The following is a 22,457-nucleotide window of genomic DNA, read 5'->3' as shown; positions in this document are numbered from 1 at the left end:
ATATAACAAAATTGTGGAGTACCACGCACGCTTTGATCACCTCGTCCACAGTTTCTGTCTTGAGGTTGATCGCAGTCAATAGGACCCGCCATTTGGCTGTCAGAATACCAAAGGTACATTCAACCATTCTTCTTGCTCTTGTGAGGCGGTAATTAAAAATGTGTTTTGGTCTTGTCAATCCTCTGCTAGAGTACGGTTTCAAAAGGTGTTCTGACAGCTGGAAGGCTTCATCCCCTACACAGACAAATGGCATAGGTGGACCAGATGTTTGCGGCAGCGGTCTAGGTGGTGGGAACTGGAAGGTGTTTCCATACAGTTTACGCCCCATGGCAGACAGTTTGAAAACTTGAGAGTCATTGGAGCGGCCATAGGCCCCAATATCAACCGCAATAAATTTGTATTCCGCGTCAGCGATGGCCATGAGGACAATTGAAAAATATTTCTTGTAATTGAAATATTCCGATCCAGATCCAGCTGGCTTTACAATGCGGATATGTTTCCCGTCCACAGCGCCCAAGCAGTTTGGAAACTGACATATCTGTTGAAACTTGTCAGCAATTTCAATCCACCTCTCTGTTGTGGGCTCTGGTAAAAACTCTTCAGCTAAGGAGTCCCACAGTGCACGGCATGTGTACTTCACAATTCCAGATATGGTGGAAATCCCGAGTCTGTACTGGAAATGCAGTGACGAAAGGGATTCTCCAGTTGCAAGAAATCTGTGGGGAATTAACAAACAATAAATTAGTTTTAAATCACAGCATTACATACCAAAACTGACCTATAACACTTGGAGATACAAACTACCACCAACAAGATTGCAGTGAAAGTGTGCTCTGATGCGAGCATATCCAATAAATGTGGCTTACCTTAAAGTCACCATCAGACGCTCTGCGGGTGAAACAGAGAAGCGGCAATAGGTGTCCGCTTTTCTTATGAGGTGTGCAATGCGCTCCACCAAGTAATCAAAATTCTCCATTTTCATCCTAACATATCCAAAAAATGTATCCGGGTTTCGTCGAAGGTCCATGCAGAGTGTAGAATAGACCCCATGCGTCATTCTCTTGGCTGTGATGGGGTGGATCCACAAACGTCGTCTACGATGCCTGATGCGCTGCTGTCTCGCTCTCTCCTTCTCCAGAACAATCACCCTCAAACGATTCGCCTCCGCTATAAAATCCGCCAAATTCTTCAAAATATTTCCAATGACAACATCCATCTTCGCCAGTAACTTGCTCTTCTCTCCAACCTGCACTTTCTCCTCTACAACCTGTCAAAGAAGGGCTGTAGGAACACGCTATATATAGTTTTCCAGTAGCCAATCCCGTTCGGAAGGCCACAAGGGTCAATTTTAAAAACCGGATCCGGCGTAATCCGTCGAAAAACGGATAGAAAAACGGATGAACCGGATGAGACGGATCCGGTTTTGTCTGTCAAGAACAAGACGGATCCGCCAGAAAACCGGATCCGTCACATCCGGTTTTACTAAACATTTGCCGGATCCGGCGTTCCGGCACGACGCCGGATCGCGCCTGACGCCGAAAACCTGATGTGTGAAAGTAGCCTTACTTGTCTCCTAGCAGCAGACGAGAGAAGACGGGGTGGGGTGCAGCAGTGTCTTCTGCATCAATAATTACCTATTTTCTGTTGTGCAGGAGAGTTAATTATTATGCCCAGTAGATGACAGTATCACTATGTTACCTCCTGCTTGTGCTATAACCAGAATCCTCCAGTTCTCTGGTGGGCCAGTCCGACCCTAGCTACCTCAGTGAAATCAGTTTTTGATTTACAGAATGCTGTAGATAAGCCCCTGATGGCGGTGGCCGCAGCTGATAGGCGAAAAATAGGGTGACAGATTCCCTTTAATCCCCACCAAGAGCCCCATAGGATTTGACAAGGTTAGAGTACTGGCCTAGTGTAAAATAAAAAATTGCTGTTGCACAGTCTCAGAGTATTCCATGTTATGTCTCAGTATCTGTATGATTCTGTATATATACACTGCACAATACCACTTCTCCTGTCCTGTATATATACACTGCACAGTACCACTTCTCCTGTCCTGTATATATACACTGCACAGTACCACTTCTCCTGTCCTGTATATATACACTGTACAGTACCACTTCTGTCCTGTATATATATACACTGCACAATACCACTTCTCCTGTCCTGTATATATACACTGCACAGTACCACTTCTCCTGTCCTGTATATATACACTGTACAGTACCACTTCTGTCCTGTATATATATACACTGCACAATACCACTTCTCCTGTCCTGTATATATACACTGCACAGTACCACTTCTCCTGTCCTGTATATATACACTACTCAGCACCACTCCTCCTGTCCTGTATATATACACTGCACAGTACCACTTCTCCTGTCCTGTATATATACACTGCACAGTACCACTTCTCCTGTCCTGTATATATACACTGCACAGTACCACTTCTCCTGTCCTGTATATACACTGCACATTACAACTCCTCCTGCGCTGTATACTGGGTGTAATACTCAGCATCTGTATTATTCTTCTGTATACATACACTGCACAGTCCCACTTCTGCCCTGTATACTGGGTGTAATACTCAGTAACTGTATTATTCTGTATATATACACTGCACAGTACCACTTCTCCTGTCCTGTATATATACACTGCACAGTACCACTTCTCCTGTCCTGTATATATACACTGCACAGTACCACTTCTCCTGTCCTGTATATATACACTGTACAGTACCACTTCTGTCCTGTATATATATACACTGCACAATACCACTTCTCCTGTCCTGTATATATACACTGCACAGTACCACTTCTCCTGTCCTGTATATATACACTACTCAGCACCACTCCTCCTGTCCTGTATATATACACTGCACAGTACCACTCCTCCTGTCCTGTATATATACACTGTACAGTACCACTTCTGTCCTGTATATATATACACTGCACAATACCACTTCTCCTGTCCTGTATATATACACTGCACAGTACCACTTCTCCTGTCCTGTATATATACACTGTACAGTACCACTTCTGTCCTGTATATATATACACTGCACAATACCACTTCTCCTGTCCTGTATATATACACTGCACAGTACCACTTCTCCTGTCCTGTATATATACACTACTCAGCACCACTCCTCCTGTCCTGTATATATACACTGCACAGTACCACTCCTCCTGTCCTGTATATATACACTGCACAGTACCACTTCTCCTGTCCTGTATATATACACTACTCAGCACCACTCCTCCTGTCCTGTATATATACACTGCACAGTACCACTCCTCCTATCCTGTATATATACACTGCACAGTACCACTTCTCCTGTCCTGTATATATACACTGCACAGTACCACTTCTCCTGTCCTGTATATATACACTACTCAGCACCACTCCTCCTGTCCTGTAAATATACACTGCACAGTACCACTCCTCCTGTCCTGTATATATACACTGCACAGTACCACTTCTCCTGTCCTGTATATATACACTGTACAGTACCACTTCTGTCCTGTATATATATACACTGCACAATACCACTTCTCCTGTCCTGTATATATACACTGCACAGTACCACTTCTCCTGTCCTGTATATATACACTGTACAGTACCACTTCTGTCCTGTATATATATACACTGCACAATACCACTTCTCCTGTCCTGTATATATACACTGCACAGTACCACTTCTCCTGTCCTGTATATATACACTGCACAGTACCACTTCTCCTGTCCTGTATATATACACTGTACAGTATCACTTCTGTCCTGTATATATATACACTGCACAATACCACTTCTCCTGTCCTGTATATATACACTGCACAGTACCACTTCTCCTGTCCTGTATATATACACTACTCAGCACCACTCCTCCTGTCCTGTATATATACACTGCACAGTACCACTCCTCCTGTCCTGTATATATACACTGCACAGTACCACTTCTCCTGTCCTGTATATATACACTGCACAGTACCACTTCTCCTGTCCTGTATATACACTGCACATTACCACTCCTCCTGCGCTGTATACTGGGTGTAATACTCAGCATCTGTATTATTCTTCTGTATACATACACTGCACAGTCCCACTTCTGCCCTGTATACTGGGTGTAATACTCAGTAACTGTATTATTCTGTATATATACACTGCACAGTACCACTTCTTCTGTCCTGTATATATACACTGCACAGTACCACTTCTCCTGTCCTGTATATATACACTGTACAGTACCACTTCTGTCCTGTATATATACACTGCACAGTACCACTTCTGTCCTGTATATATATACACTGCACAATACCACTTCTCCTGTCCTGTATATATACACTGCACAGTACCACTTCTCCTGTCCTGTATATATACACTGCACAGTACCACTCCTCCTGTCCTGTATATATACATTGTACAGTACCACTTCTGTCCTGTATATATATACACTGCACAATACCACTTCTCCTGTCCTGTATATATACACTGCACAGTACCACTTCTCCTGTCCTGTATATATACACTGTACAGTACCACTTCTGTCCTGTATATATATACACTGCACAATACCACTTCTCCTGTCCTGTATATATACACTGCACAGTACCACTTCTCCTGTCCTGTATATATACACTGCACAGTACCACTTCTCCTGTCCTGTATATATACACTGCACAGTACCACTTCTCCTGTCCTGTATATATACACTACTCAGCACCACTCCTCCTGTCCTGTATATATACACTGCACAGTACCACTTCTCCTGTCCTGTATATATACACTGTACAGTACCACTTCTGTCCTGTATATATATACACTGCACAATACCACTTCTCCTGTCCTGTATATATACACTGCACAGTACCACTTCTCCTGTCCTGTATATATACACTGTACAGTACCACTTCTGTCCTGTATATATATACACTGTACAGTACCACTTCTGTCCTGTATATATATACACTGCACAATACCACTTCTCCTGTCCTGTATATATACACTGCACAGTACCACTTCTCCTGTCCTGTATATATACACTGTACAGTACCACTTCTGTCCTGTATATATATATACACTGCACAATACCACTTCTCCTGTCCTGTATATATACACTGCACAGTACCACTTCTCCTGTCCTGTATATATACACTACTCAGCACCACTCCTCCTGTCCTGTATATATACACTGCACAGTACCACTCCTCCTGTCCTGTATATATACACTGCACAGTACCACTTCTCCTGTCCTGTATATATACACTGCACAGTACCACTTCTCCTGTCCTGTATATACACTGCACATTACCACTCCTCCTGTGCTGTATACTGGGTGTAATACTCAGCATCTGTATTATTCTTCTGTATACATACACTGCACAGTCCCACTTCTGCCCTGTATACTGGGTGTAATACTCAGTAACTGTATTATTCTGTATATATACACTGCACAGTACCACTTCTCCTGTCCTGTATATATACACTGCACAGTACCACTTCTCCTGTCCTGTATATATACACTGCACAGTACCACTTCTCCTGTCCTGTATATATACACTGTACAGTACCACTTCTGTACTGTATATATATACACTGCACAATACCACTTCTCCTGTCCTGTATATATACACTGCACAGTACCACTTCTGTCCTGTATATATACACTGCACAGTACCACTTCTCCTGTCCTGTATATATACACTACTCAGCACCACTCCTCCTGTCCTGTATATATACACTGCACAGTACCACTCCTCCTGTCCTGTATATATACACTGTACAGTACCACTTCTGTCCTGTATATATATACTCTGCACAATACCACTTCTCCTGTCCTGTATATATACACTGCACAGTACCACTTCTCCTGTCCTGTATATATACACTGTACAGTACCACTTCTGTCCTGTATATATATACACTGCACAATACCACTTCTCCTGTCCTGTATATATACACTGCACAGTACCACTTCTCCTGTCCTGTATATATACACTACTCAGCACCACTCCTCCTGTCCTGTATATATACACTGCACAGTACCACTCCTCCTGTCCTGTATATATACACTACTCAGCACCACTCCTCCTGTCCTGTATATATACACTGTACAGTACCACTCCTCCTGTCCTGTATATATACACTGCACAGTACCACTTCTCCTGTCCTGTATATATACACTACTCAGCACCACTCCTCCTGTCCTGTATATATACACTGCACAGTACCACTCCTCCTGTCCTGTATATATACACTGCACAGTACCACTCCTCCTGTCCTGTATATATACACTACTCTGCACCACTCCTCCTGTCCTGTATATATACACTGTACAGTACCACTCCTCCTGTCCTGTATATATACACTGTACAGTACCACTTCTGTCCTGTATATATATACACTGCACAATACCACTTCTCCTGTCCTGTATATATACACTGCACAGTACCACTTCTCCTGCCCTGTATATATACACTACTCAGCACCACTCCTCCTGTCCTGTATATATACACTGCACAGTACCACTCCTCCTGTCCTGTATATATACACTACTCAGCACCACTCCTCCTGTCCTGTATATATACACTGTACAGTACCACTCCTCCTGTCCTGTATATATACACTGCACAGTACCACTTCTCCTGTCCTGTATATATACACTACTCAGCACCACTCCTCCTGTCCTGTATATATACACTGCACAGTACCACTCCTCCTGTCCTGTATATATACACTACTCGGCACCACTCCTCCTGTCCTGTATATATACACTGCACAGTACCACTCCTCCTGTCCTGTATATATACACTACTCAGCACCACTCCTCCTGTCCTGTATATATACACTGCACAGTACCACTCCTCCTGTCCTGTATATATACACTGTACAGTACCACTTCTGTCCTGTATATATATACACTGCACAATACCACTTCTCCTGTCCTGTATATATACACTGCACAGTACCACTCCTCCTGTCCTGTATATATACACTGTACAGTACCACTCCTCCTGTCCTGTATATATACACTGCACAGTACCACTTCTCCTGTCCTGTATATATACACTACTCAGCACCACTCCTCCTGTCCTGTATATATACACTACTCGGCACCACTCCTCCTGTCCTGTATATATACACTGCACAGTACCACTCCTCCTGTCCTGTATATATACACTACTCAGCACCACTCCTCCTGTCCTGTATATATACACTGCACAGTACCACTCCTCCTGTCCTGTATATATACACTGTACAGTACCACTTCTGTCCTGTATATATATACACTGCACAATACCACTTCTCCTGTCCTGTATATATACACTGCACAGTACCACTTCTCCTGTCCTGTATATATACACTGTACAGTACCACTTCTGTCCTGTATATATATACACTGCACAATACCACTCCTCCTGTCCTGTATATATACACTGCACAGTACCACTCCTCCTGTCCTGTATATATACACTGCACAGTACCACTTCTCCTGTCCTGTATATATACACTACTCAGCACCACTCCTCCTGTCCTGTATATATACACTGCACAGTACCACTCCTCCTGTCCTGTATATATACACTGCACAGTACCACTTCTCCTGTCCTGTATATATACACTGCACAGTACCACGTCTCCTGTCCTGTATATATACACTACTCAGCACCACTCCTCCTGTCCTGTAAATATACACTGCACAGTACCACTCCTCCTGTCCTGTATATATACACTGCACAGTACCACTTCTCCTGTCCTGTATATATACACTGTACAGTACCACTTCTGTCCTGTATATATATACACTGCACAATACCACTTCTCCTGTCCTGTATATATACACTGCACAGTACCACTTCTCCTGTCCTGTATATATACACTGTACAGTACCACTTCTGTCCTGTATATATATACACTGCACAATACCACTTCTCCTGTCCTGTATATATACACTGCACAGTACCACTTCTCCTGTCCTGTATATATACACTGCACAGTACCACTTCTCCTGTCCTGTATATATACACTGTACAGTACCACTTCTGTCCTGTATATATATACACTGCACAATACCACTTCTCCTGTCCTGTATATATACACTGCACAGTACCACTTCTCCTGTCCTGTATATATACACTACTCAGCACCACTCCTCCTGTCCTGTATATATACACTGCACAGTACCACTCCTCCTGTCCTGTATATATACACTGCACAGTACCACTTCTCCTGTCCTGTATATATACACTGCACAGTACCACTTCTCCTGTCCTGTATATACACTGCACATTACCACTCCTCCTGCGCTGTATACTGGGTGTAATACTCAGCATCTGTATTATTCTTCTGTATACATACACTGCACAGTCCCACTTCTGCCCTGTATACTGGGTGTAATACTCAGTAACTGTATTATTCTGTATATATACACTGCACAGTACCACTTCTCCTGTCCTGTATATATACACTGCACAGTACCACTTCTCCTGTCCTGTATATATACACTGCACAGTACCACTTCTCCTGTCCTGTATATATACACTGTACAGTACCACTTCTGTCCTGTATATATATACACTGCACAATACCACTTCTCCTGTCCTGTATATATACACTGCACAGTACCACTTCTCCTGTCCTGTATATATACACTACTCAGCACCACTCCTCCTGTCCTGTATATATACACTGCACAGTACCACTCCTCCTGTCCTGTATATATACACTGTACAGTACCACTTCTGTCCTGTATATATATACACTGCACAATACCACTTCTCCTGTCCTGTATATATACACTGCACAGTACCACTTCTCCTGTCCTGTATATATACACTGCACAGTACCACTTCTCCTGTCCTGTATATATACACTGTACAGTACCACTTCTGTCCTGTATATATATACACTGCACAATACCACTTCTCCTGTCCTGTATATATACACTGCACAGTACCACTTCTCCTGTCCTGTATATATACACTAATCAGCACCACTCCTCCTGTCCTGTATATATACACTGCACAGTACCACTCCTCCTGTCCTGTATATATACACTGCACAGTACCACTTCTCCTGTCCTGTATATATACACTGCACAGTACCACTTCTCCTGTCCTGTATATATACACTACTCAGCACCACTCCTCCTGTCCTGTATATATACACTGCACAGTACCACTCCTCCTGTCCTGTATATATACACTGCACAGTACCACTTTTCCTGTCCTGTATATATACACTGTACAGTACCACTTCTGTCCTGTATATATATACACTGCACAATACCACTTCTCCTGTCCTGTATATATACACTGCACAGTACCACTTCTCCTGTCCTGTATATATACACTGTACAGTACCACTTCTGTCCTGTATATATATACACTGTACAGTACCACTTCTGTCCTGTATATATATACACTGCACAATACCACTTCTCCTGTCCTGTATATATACACTGCACAGTACCACTTCTCCTGTCCTGTATATATACACTGTACAGTACCACTTCTGTCCTGTATATATATATACACTGCACAATACCACTTCTCCTGTCCTGTATATATACACTGCACAGTACCACTTCTCCTGTCCTGTATATATACACTACTCAGCACCACTCCTCCTGTCCTGTATATATACACTGCACAGTACCACTCCTCCTGTCCTGTATATATACACTGCACAGTACCACTTCTCCTGTCCTGTATATATACACTGCACAGTACCACTCCTCCTGTCCTGTATACATACACTGCACAGTCCCACTTCTGCCCTGTATACTGGGTGTAATACTCAGTAACTGTATTATTCTGTATATATACACTGCACAGTACCACTTCTCCTGTCCTGTATATATACACTGCACAGTACCACTTCTCCTGTCCTGTATATATACACTGCACAGTACCACTTCTCCTGTCCTGTATATATACACTGTACAGTACCACTTCTGTACTGTATATATATACACTGCACAATACCACTTCTCCTGTCCTGTATATATACACTGCACAGTACCACTTCTGTCCTGTATATATACACTGCACAGTACCACTTCTCCTGTCCTGTATATATACACTACTCAGCACCACTCCTCCTGTCCTGTATATATACACTGCACAGTACCACTCCTCCTGTCCTGTATATATACACTGTACAGTACCACTTCTGTCCTGTATATATATATACACTGCACAATACCACTTCTCCTGTCCTGTATATATACACTGCACAGTACCACTTCTCCTGTCCTGTATATATACACTGTACAGTACCACTTCTGTCCTGTATATATATACACTGCACAATAGCACTTCTCCTGTCCTGTATATATACACTGCACAGTACCACTTCTCCTGTCCTGTATATATACACTACTCAGCACCACTCCTCCTGTCCTGTATATATACACTGCACAGTACCACTCCTCCTGTCCTGTATATATACACTACTCAGCACCACTCCTCCTGTCCTGTATATATACACTGTACAGTACCACTCCTCCTGTCCTGTATATATACACTGCACAGTACCACTTCTCCTGTCCTGTATATATACACTACTCAGCACCACTCCTCCTGTCCTGTATATATACACTGCACAGTACCACTCCTCCTGTCCTGTATATATACACTGCACAGTACCACTCCTCCTGTCCTGTATATATACACTACTCAGCACCACTCCTCCTGTCCTGTATATATACACTGCACAGTACCACTCCTCCTGTCCTGTATATATACACTGCACAGTACCACTTCTCCTGTCCTGTATATATACACTGCACAGTACCACTTCTCCTGTCCTGTATATACACTGCACATTACCACTCCTCCTGCGCTGTATACTGGGTGTAATACTCAGCATCTGTATTATTCTTCTGTATACATACACTGCACAGTCCCACTTCTGCCCTGTATACTGGGTGTAATACTCAGTAACTGTATTATTCTGTATATATACACTGCACAGTACCACTTCTCCTGTCCTGTATATATACACTGCACAGTACCACTTCTCCTGTCCTGTATATATACACTGTACAGTACCACTTCTGTCCTGTATATATACACTGCACAGTACCACTTCTGTCCTGTATATATATACACTGCACAATACCACTTCTCCTGTCCTGTATATATACACTGCACAGTACCACTTCTCCTGTCCAGTATATATACACTACTCAGCACCACTTCTCCTGTCCTGTATATATACACTGTACAGTACCACTTCTGTCCTGTATATATATACACTGCACAATACCACTTCTCCTGTCCTGTATATATACACTGCACAGTACCACTTCTCCTGTCCTGTATATATACACTACTCAGCACCACTCCTCCTGTCCTGTATATATACACTGCACAGTACCACTCCTCCTGTCCTGTATATATACACTGCACAGTACCACTTCTCCTGTCCTGTATATATACACTGCACAGTACCACTTCTCCTGTCCTGTATATATACACTACTCAGCACCACTCCTCCTGTCCTGTATATATACACTGCACAGTACCACTCCTCCTGTCCTGTATATATACACTGCACAGTACCACTTCTCCTGTCCTGTATATATACACTGTACAGTACCACTTCTGTCCTGTATATATATACACTGCACAATACCACTTCTCCTGTCCTGTATATATACACTGCACAGTACCACTTCTCCTGTCCTGTATATATACACTGTACAGTACCACTTCTGTCCTGTATATATATACACTGTACAGTACCACTTCTGTCCTGTATATATATACACTGCACAATACCACTTCTCCTGTCCTGTATATATACACTGCACAGTACCACTTCTCCTGTCCTGTATATATACACTGTACAGTACCACTTCTGTCCTGTATATATATACACTGCACAATACCACTTCTCCTGTCCTGTATATATACACTGCACAGTACCACTTCTCCTGTCCTGTATATATACACTACTCAGCACCACTCCTCCTGTCCTGTATATATACACTGCACAGTACCACTCCTCCTGTCCTGTATATATACACTGCACAGTACCACTTCTCCTGTCCTGTATATATACACTGCACAGTACCACTTCTCCTGTCCTGTATATACACTGCACATTACCACTCCTCCTGTGCTGTATACTGGGTGTAATACTCAGCATCTGTATTATTCTTCTGTATACATACACTGCACAGTCCCACTTCTGCCCTGTATACTGGGTGTAATACTCAGTAACTGTATTATTCTGTATATATACACTGCACAGTACCACTTCTCCTGTCCTGTATATATACACTGCACAGTACCACTTCTCCTGTCCTGTATATATACACTGCACAGTACCACTTCTCCTGTCCTGTATATATACACTGTACAGTACCACTTCTGTACTGTATATATATACACTGCACAATACCACTTCTCCTGTCCTGTATATATACACTGCACAGTACCACTTCTGTCCTGTATATATACACTGCACAGTACCACTTCTCCTGTCCTGTATATATACACTACTCAGCACCACTCCTCCTGTCCTGTATATATACACTGCACAGTACCACTCCTCCTGTCCTGTATATATACACTGTACAGTACCACTTCTGTCCTGTATATATATACTCTGCACAATACCACTTCTCCTGTCCTGTATATATACACTGCACAGTACCACTTCTCCTGTCCTGTATATATACACTGTACAGTACCACTTCTGTCCTGTATATATATACACTGCACAATACCACTTCTCCTGTCCTGTATATATACACTGCACAGTACCACTTCTCCTGTCCTGTATATATACACTACTCAGCACCACTCCTCCTGTCCTGTATATATACACTGCACAGTACCACTCCTCCTGTCCTGTATATATACACTACTCAGCACCACTCCTCCTGTCCTGTATATATACACTGTACAGTACCACTCCTCCTGTCCTGTATATATACACTGCACAGTACCACTTCTCCTGTCCTGTATATATACACTACTCAGCACCACTCCTCCTGTCCTGTATATATACACTGCACAGTACCACTCCTCCTGTCCTGTATATATACACTGCACAGTACCACTCCTCCTGTCCTGTATATATACACTACTCTGCACCACTCCTCCTGTCCTGTATATATACACTGTACAGTACCACTCCTCCTGTCCTGTATATATACACTGTACAGTACCACTTCTGTCCTGTATATATATACACTGCACAATACCACTTCTCCTGTCCTGTATATATACACTGCACAGTACCACTTCTCCTGCCCTGTATATATACACTACTCAGCACCACTCCTCCTGTCCTGTATATATACACTGCACAGTACCACTCCTCCTGTCCTGTATATATACACTACTCAGCACCACTCCTCCTGTCCTGTATATATACACTGTACAGTACCACTCCTCCTGTCCTGTATATATACACTGCACAGTACCACTTCTCCTGTCCTGTATATATACACTACTCAGCACCACTCCTCCTGTCCTGTATATATACACTGCACAGTACCACTCCTCCTGTCCTGTATATATACACTACTCGGCACCACTCCTCCTGTCCTGTATATATACACTGCACAGTACCACTCCTCCTGTCCTGTATATATACACTACTCAGCACCACTCCTCCTGTCCTGTATATATACACTGCACAGTACCACTCCTCCTGTCCTGTATATATACACTGTACAGTACCACTTCTGTCCTGTATATATATACACTGCACAATACCACTTCTCCTGTCCTGTATATATACACTGCACAGTACCACTCCTCCTGTCCTGTATATATACACTGTACAGTACCACTCCTCCTGTCCTGTATATATACACTGCACAGTACCACTTCTCCTGTCCTGTATATATACACTACTCAGCACCACTCCTCCTGTCCTGTATATATACACTACTCGGCACCACTCCTCCTGTCCTGTATATATACACTGCACAGTACCACTCCTCCTGTCCTGTATATATACACTACTCAGCACCACTCCTCCTGTCCTGTATATATACACTGCACAGTACCACTCCTCCTGTCCTGTATATATACACTGTACAGTACCACTTCTGTCCTGTATATATATACACTGCACAATACCACTTCTCCTGTCCTGTATATATACACTGCACAGTACCACTTCTCCTGTCCTGTATATATACACTGTACAGTACCACTTCTGTCCTGTATATATATACACTGCACAATACCACTTCTCCTGTCCTGTATATATACACTGCACAGTACCACTTCTCCTGTCCTGTATATATACACTACTCAGCACCACTCCTCCTGTCCTGTATATATACACTGCACAGTACCACTCCTCCTGTCCTGTATATATACACTGCACAGTACCACTTCTCCTGTCCTGTATATATACACTACTCAGCACCACTCCTCCTGTCCTGTATATATACACTGCACAGTACCACTCCTCCTGTCCTGTATATATACACTGCACAGTACCACTTCTCCTGTCCTGTATATATACACTGCACAGTACCACGTCTCCTGTCCTGTATATATACACTACTCAGCACCACTCCTCCTGTCCTGTAAATATACACTGCACAGTACCACTCCTCCTGTCCTGTATATATACACTGCACAGTACCACTTCTCCTGTCCTGTATATATACACTGTACAGTACCACTTCTGTCCTGTATATATATACACTGCACAATACCACTTCTCCTGTCCTGTATATATACACTGCACAGTACCACTTCTCCTGTCCTGTATATATACACTGTACAGTACCACTTCTGTCCTGTATATATATACACTGCACAATACCACTTCTCCTGTCCTGTATATATACACTGCACAGTACCACTTCTCCTGTCCTGTATATATACACTGCACAGTACCACTTCTCCTGTCCTGTATATATACACTGTACAGTACCACTTCTGTCCTGTATATATATACACTGCACAATACCACTTCTCCTGTCCTGTATATATACACTGCACAGTACCACTTCTCCTGTCCTGTATATATACACTACTCAGCACCACTCCTCCTGTCCTGTATATATACACTGCACAGTACCACTCCTCCTGTCCTGTATATATACACTGCACAGTACCACTTCTCCTGTCCTGTATATATACACTGCACAGTACCACTTCTCCTGTCCTGTATATACACTGCACATTACCACTCCTCCTGCGCTGTATACTGGGTGTAATACTCAGCATCTGTATTATTCTTCTGTATACATACACTGCACAGTCCCACTTCTGCCCTGTATACTGGGTGTAATACTCAGTAACTGTATTATTCTGTATATATACACTGCACAGTACCACTTCTCCTGTCCTGTATATATACACTGCACAGTACCACTTCTCCTGTCCTGTATATATACACTGCACAGTACCACTTCTCCTGTCCTGTATATATACACTGTACAGTACCACTTCTGTCCTGTATATATATACACTGCACAATACCACTTCTCCTGTCCTGTATATATACACTGCACAGTACCACTTCTCCTGTCCTGTATATATACACTACTCAGCACCACTCCTCCTGTCCTGTATATATACACTGCACAGTACCACTCCTCCTGTCCTGTATATATACACTGTACAGTACCACTTCTGTCCTGTATATATATACACTGCACAATACCACTTCTCCTGTCCTGTATATATACACTGCACAGTACCACTTCTCCTGTCCTGTATATATACACTGTACAGTACCACTTCTGTCCTGTATATATATACACTGCACAATACCACTTCTCCTGTCCTGTATATATACACTGCACAGTACCACTTCTCCTGTCCTGTATATATACACTACTCAGCACCACTCCTCCTGTCCTGTATATATACACTGCACAGTACCACTCCTCCTGTCCTGTATATATACACTGCACAGTACCACTTCTCCTGTCCTGTATATATACACTGCACAGTACCACTTCTCCTGTCCTGTATATATACACTACTCAGCACCACTCCTCCTGTCCTGTATATATACACTGCACAGTACCACTCCTCCTGTCCTGTATATATACACTGCACAGTACCACTTCTCCTGTCCTGTATATATACACTGTACAGTACCACTTCTGTCCTGTATATATATACACTGCACAATACCACTTCTCCTGTCCTGTATATATACACTGCACAGTACCACTTCTCCTGTCCTGTATATATACACTGTACAGTACCACTTCTGTCCTGTATATATATACACTGCACAATACCACTTCTCCTGTCCTGTATATATACACTGCACAGTACCACTTCTCCTGTCCTGTATATATACACTACTCAGCACCACTCCTCCTGTCCTGTATATATACACTGCACAGTACCACTCCTCCTGTCCTGTATATATACACTGCACAGTACCACTTCTCCTGTCCTGTATATATACACTGCACAGTACCACTTCTCCTGTCCTGTATATACACTGCACATTACCACTCCTCCTGCGCTGTATACTGGGTGTAATACTCAGCATCTGTATTATTCTTCTGTATACATACACTGCACAGTCCCACTTCTGCCCTGTATACTGGGTGTAATACTCAGTAACTGTATTATTCTGTATATATACACTGCACAGTACCACTTCCCCTGTCCTGTATATATACACTGCACAGTACCACTTCTCCTGTCCTGTATATATACACTGTACAGTACCACTTCTCCTGTCCTGTATATATACACTGTACAGTACCACTTCTGTACTGTATATATATACACTGCACAATACCACTTTTCCTGTCCTGTATATATACACTGCACAGTACCACTTCTGTCCTGTATATATACACTGCACAATACCACTTCTCCTGTCCTGTATATATACACTACTCAGCACCACTTCTCCTGTCCTTTATATATACACTGCACAGTACCACTTCTCCTGTCCTGTATATATACACTGTACAGTACCACTTCTGTACTGTATATATATACACTGCACAGTACCACTCCTCCTGTCCTGTATATATACACTGCACAGTACCACTTCTCCTGTCCTGTATATATACACTGTACAGTACCACTTCTGTCCTGTATATATATACACTGCACAATACCACTTCTCCTGTCCTGTATATATACACTGCACAGTACCACTTCTCCTGTCCTGTATATATACACTGTACAGTACCACTTCTGTCCTGTATATATATACACTGTACAGTACCACTTCTGTCCTGTATATATATACACTGCACAATACCACTTCTCCTGTCCTGTATATATACACTGCACAGTACCACTTCTCCTGTCCTGTATATATACACTGTACAGTACCACTTCTGTCCTGTATATATATACACTGTACAGTACCACTTCTGTCCTGTATATATATACACTGCACAATACCACTTCTCCTGTCCTGTATATATACACTGCACAGTACCACTTCTCCTGTCCTGTATATATACACTACTCAGCACCACTCCTCCTGTCCTGTATATATACACTGCACAGTACCACTCCTCCTGTCCTGTATATATACACTGCACAGTACCACTTCTCCTGTCCTGTATATATACACTGCACAGTACCACTTCTCCTGTCCTGTATATACACTGCACATTACCACTCCTCCTGCGCTGTATACTGGGTGTAATACTCAGCATCTGTATTATTCTTCTGTATACATACACTGCACAGTCCCACTTCTGCCCTGTATACTGGGTGTAATACTCAGTAACTGTATTATTCTGTATATATACACTGCACAGTACCACTTCTCCTGTCCTGTATATATACACTGCACAGTACCACTTCTCCTGTCCTGTATATATACACTGCACAGTACCACTTCTCCTGTCCTGTATATATACACTGTACAGTACCACTTCTGTACTGTATATATATACACTGCACAATACCACTTTTCCTGTCCTGTATATATACACTGCACAGTACCACTTCTGTCCTGTATATATACACTGCACAGTACCACTTCTCCTGTCCTGTATATATACACTACTCAGCACCACTCCTCCTGTCCTGTATATATACACTGCACAGTACCACTACTCCTGTCCTGTATATATACACTGTACAGTACCACTTCTGTCCTGTATATATATACACTGCACAATACCACTTCTCCTGTCCTGTATATATACACTGCACAGTACCACTTCTCCTGTCCTGTATATATACACTGTACAGTACCACTTCTGTCCTGTATATATATACACTGCACAATACCACTTCTCCTGTCCTGTATATATACACTGCACAGTACCACTTCTCCTGTCCTGTATATATACACTACTCAGCACCACTCCTCCTGTCCTGTATATATACACTGCACAGTACCACTCCTCCTGTCCTGTATATATACACTACTCAGCACCACTCCTCCTGTCCTGTATATATACACTGTACAGTACCACTCCTCCTGTCCTGTATATATACACTGCACAGTACCACTTCTCCTGTCCTGTATATATACACTACTCAGCACCACTCCTCCTGTCCTGTATATATACACTGCACAGTACCACTCCTCCTGTCCTGTATATATACACTGCACAGTACCACTCCTCCTGTCCTGTATATATACACTACTCAGCACCACTCCTCCTGTCCTGTATATATACACTGTACAGTACCACTCCTCCTGTCCTGTATATATACACTACTCAGCACCACTCCTCCTGTCCTGTATATATACACTACTCAGCACCACTCCTCCTGTCCTGTATATATACACTGTACAGTACCACTCCTCCTGTCCTGTATATATACACTGTACAGTACCACTTCTGTCCTGTATATATATACACTGCACAATACCACTTCTCCTGTCCTTTATATATACACTGCACAGTACCACTTCTCCTGTCCTGTATATATACACTACTCAGCACCACTCCTCCTGTCCTGTATATATACACTGTACAGTACCACTCCTCCTGTCCTGTATATATACACTGCACAGTACCACTTCTCCTGTCCTGTATATATACACTACTCAGCACCACTCCTCCTGTCCTGTATATATACACTGCACAGTACCACTCCTCCTGTCCTGTATATATACACTACTCGGCACCACTCCTCCTGTCCTGTATATATACACTGCACAGTACCACTCCTCCTGTCCTGTATATATACACTACTCAGCACCACTCCTCCTGTCCTGTATATATACACTGTACAGTACCACTCCTCCTGTCCTGTATATATACACTGCACAATACCACTTCTCCTGTCCTGTATATATACACTACTCTGCACCACTCCTCCTGTCCTGTATATATACACTGCACAGTACCACTCCTCCTGTCCTGTATATATACACTGCACAATACCACTTCTCCTGTCCTGTATATATACACTGCACAGTACCACTTCTCCTGTCCTGTATATATACACTGTACAGTACCACTTCTGTCCTGTATATATATACACTGCACAATACCACTTCTCCTGTCCTGTATATATACACTGCACAGTACCACTTCTCCTGTCCTGTATATATACACTACTCAGCACCACTCCTCCTGTCCTGTATATATACACTGCACAGTACCACTCCTCCTGTCCTGTATATATACACTGCACAGTACCACGTCTCCTGTCCTGTATATATACACTACTCAGCACCACTCCTCCTGTCCTGTAAATATACACTGCACAGTACCACTCCTCCTGTCCTGTATATATACACTGCACAGTACCACTTCTCCTGTCCTGTATATATACACTGTACAGTACCACTTCTGTCCTGTATATATATACACTGCACAATACCACTTCTCCTGTCCTGTATATATACACTGTACAGTACCACTTCTGTCCTGTATATATATACACTGCACAATACCACTTCTCCTGTCCTGTATATATACACTGCACAGTACCACTTCTCCTGTCCTGTATATATACACTGCACAGTACCACTTCTGTCCTGTATATACACTCACTGGCCACTTTATTAGGTACACCATGCTAGTAAGGGGTTGGACCCCCTTTTGCCTTCAGAACTGCCTCAATTCTTCGTGGCAGAGATTCAACAAGGTGCTGGAAGCATTCCTCAGAGATTTTGGACCATATTGACATGATGGCATCACACAGTTGGCGCAGATTTGTCGGCTGCACATCCCTGATGCGAATCTCCCGTTCCACCACATCCCAAAGATGCTCTATTGGATTGAGATCTGGTGACTGAGGAGGCCATTTGAGTACAGTAAACTCATTGTCATGTTCAAGAAACCAATCTGAGATGATTCGAGCTTTATGACATGGCGCATTATCCTGCTGAAAGTAGCCATCAGATGTTGGGTACATTGTGGTCATAAAGGGATGGACATGGTCAGCAACAATACTCAGGTAGGCTGTGGCGTTGCAACGATGCTCAATTGGTACCAAGGGGCCCAAAGAGTGCCCAGAAAAAATTCCCCACACCAAGACACCACCACCACCAGCCTGAACCGTTGATACAAGGTAGGATGGATCCATGCTTTCATGTTGTTTACGCCAAATTCTGACCCTACCATCCGAATGTCGCAGCAGAAATCGAGACTCATCAGACCAGGCAACGTTTTTCCAATCTTCTACTGTCCAATTTCGATGAGCTTGTGCAAATTGTAGCCTCAGTTTCCTGTTCTTAGCTGAGAGGAGTGGTACCCAGTGTGGTCTTCTGCTGCTGTAGCCCATCTGCCTCAAAGTTCGACGCACTGTGCGTTCAGAGATGCTCTTCTGCCTACCTTGGTTGTAACGGGTGGCAATTTGAGTCACAGTTGCCTTTCTATCAGCTCGAACCAGTCTGCCCATTCTCCTCTGACCTCTGGCATCAACAAGGCATTTCCGGCCACAGAACTGCCGCTCACTGGATTTTTTTTCTTTTTCGGACCATTCTCTGTAAACCCTAGAGATGGTTGTGCGTGAAAATCCCAGTAGATCAGCAGTTTCTGAAATACTCAGACCAGCCCTTCTGGCACCAACAATCATGCCACGTTCAAAGGCACTCAAATCACCTTTCTTCCCCATACTGATGCTCGGTTTGAACTGCAGGAGATTGTCTTGACCATGTCTACATGCCTAAATGCACTGAGTTGCCGCCATGTGATTGGCTGATTAGAAATTAAGTCTTAACACACAGTTGGACAGGTGTACCTAATAAAGTGGCCAGTGAGTGTATATACACTGTACAGTACCACTTCTCCTGTCCTGTATATATACACTGCACAATACCACTTCTCCTGTCCTGTATATATACACTGTACAGTACCACTTCTGTCCTGTATATATATACACTGCACAATACCACTTCTCCTGTCCTGTATATATACACTGCACAGTACCACTTCTCCTGTCCTGTATATATACACTGTACAGTACCACTTCTGTCCTGTATATATATACACTGCACAATACCACTTCTCCTGTCCTGTATATATACACTGCACAGTACCACTTCTCCTGTCCTGTATATATACACTACTCAGCACCACTCCTCCTGTCCTGTATATATACACTGCACAGTACCACTCCTCCTGTCCTGTATATACACTGCACAGTACCACTTCTCCTGTCCTGTATATATACACTGCACAGTACCACTTCTCCTGTCCTGTATATACACTGCACATTACCACTCCTCCTGCGCTGTATACTGGGTGTAATACTCAGCATCTGTATTATTCTTCTGTATACATACACTGCACAGTCCCACTTCTGCCCTGTATACTGGGTGTAATACTCAGTAACTGTATTATTCTGTATATATACACTGCACAGTACCACTTCTCCTGTCCTGTATATATACACTGCACAGTACCACTTCTCCTGTCCTGTATATATACACTGCACAGTACCACTTCTCCTGTCCTGTATATATACACTGTACAGTACCACTTCTGTCCTGTATATATATACACTGCACAATACCACTTCTCCTGTCCTGTATATATACACTGCACAGTACCACTTCTCCTGTCCTGTATATATACACTACTCAGCACCACTCCTCCTGTCCTGTATATATACACTGCACAGTACCACTCCTCCTGTCCTGTATATATACACTGTACAGTACCACTTCTGTCCTGTATATATATACACTGCACAATACCACTTCTCCTGTCCTGTATATATACACTGCACAGTACCACTTCTCCTGTCCTGTATATATACACTGTACAGTACCACTTCTGTCCTGTATATATATACACTGCACAATACCACTTCTCCTGTCCTGTATATATACACTGCACAGTACCACTTCTCCTGTCCTGTATATATACACTACTCAGCACCACTCCTCCTGTCCTGTATATATACACTGCACAGTACCACTCCTCCTGTCCTGTATATATACACTGCACAGTACCACTTCTCCTGTCCTGTATATATACACTGCACAGTACCACTTCTCCTGTCCTGTATATATACACTACTCAGCACCACTCCTCCTGTCCTGTATATATACACTGC

The sequence above is a fragment of the Dendrobates tinctorius genome, unplaced genomic scaffold, assembly GCF_039654945.1.
Source record: "Dendrobates tinctorius isolate UK_male_01 unplaced genomic scaffold, ASM3965494v1 ptg000023l, whole genome shotgun sequence".
Classification (NCBI taxonomy): domain Eukaryota; kingdom Metazoa; phylum Chordata; class Amphibia; order Anura; family Dendrobatidae; genus Dendrobates; species Dendrobates tinctorius.
The sequence above is the reverse complement of the archived record's forward strand: the minus strand, read 5'-3'. Positions refer to the sequence as shown.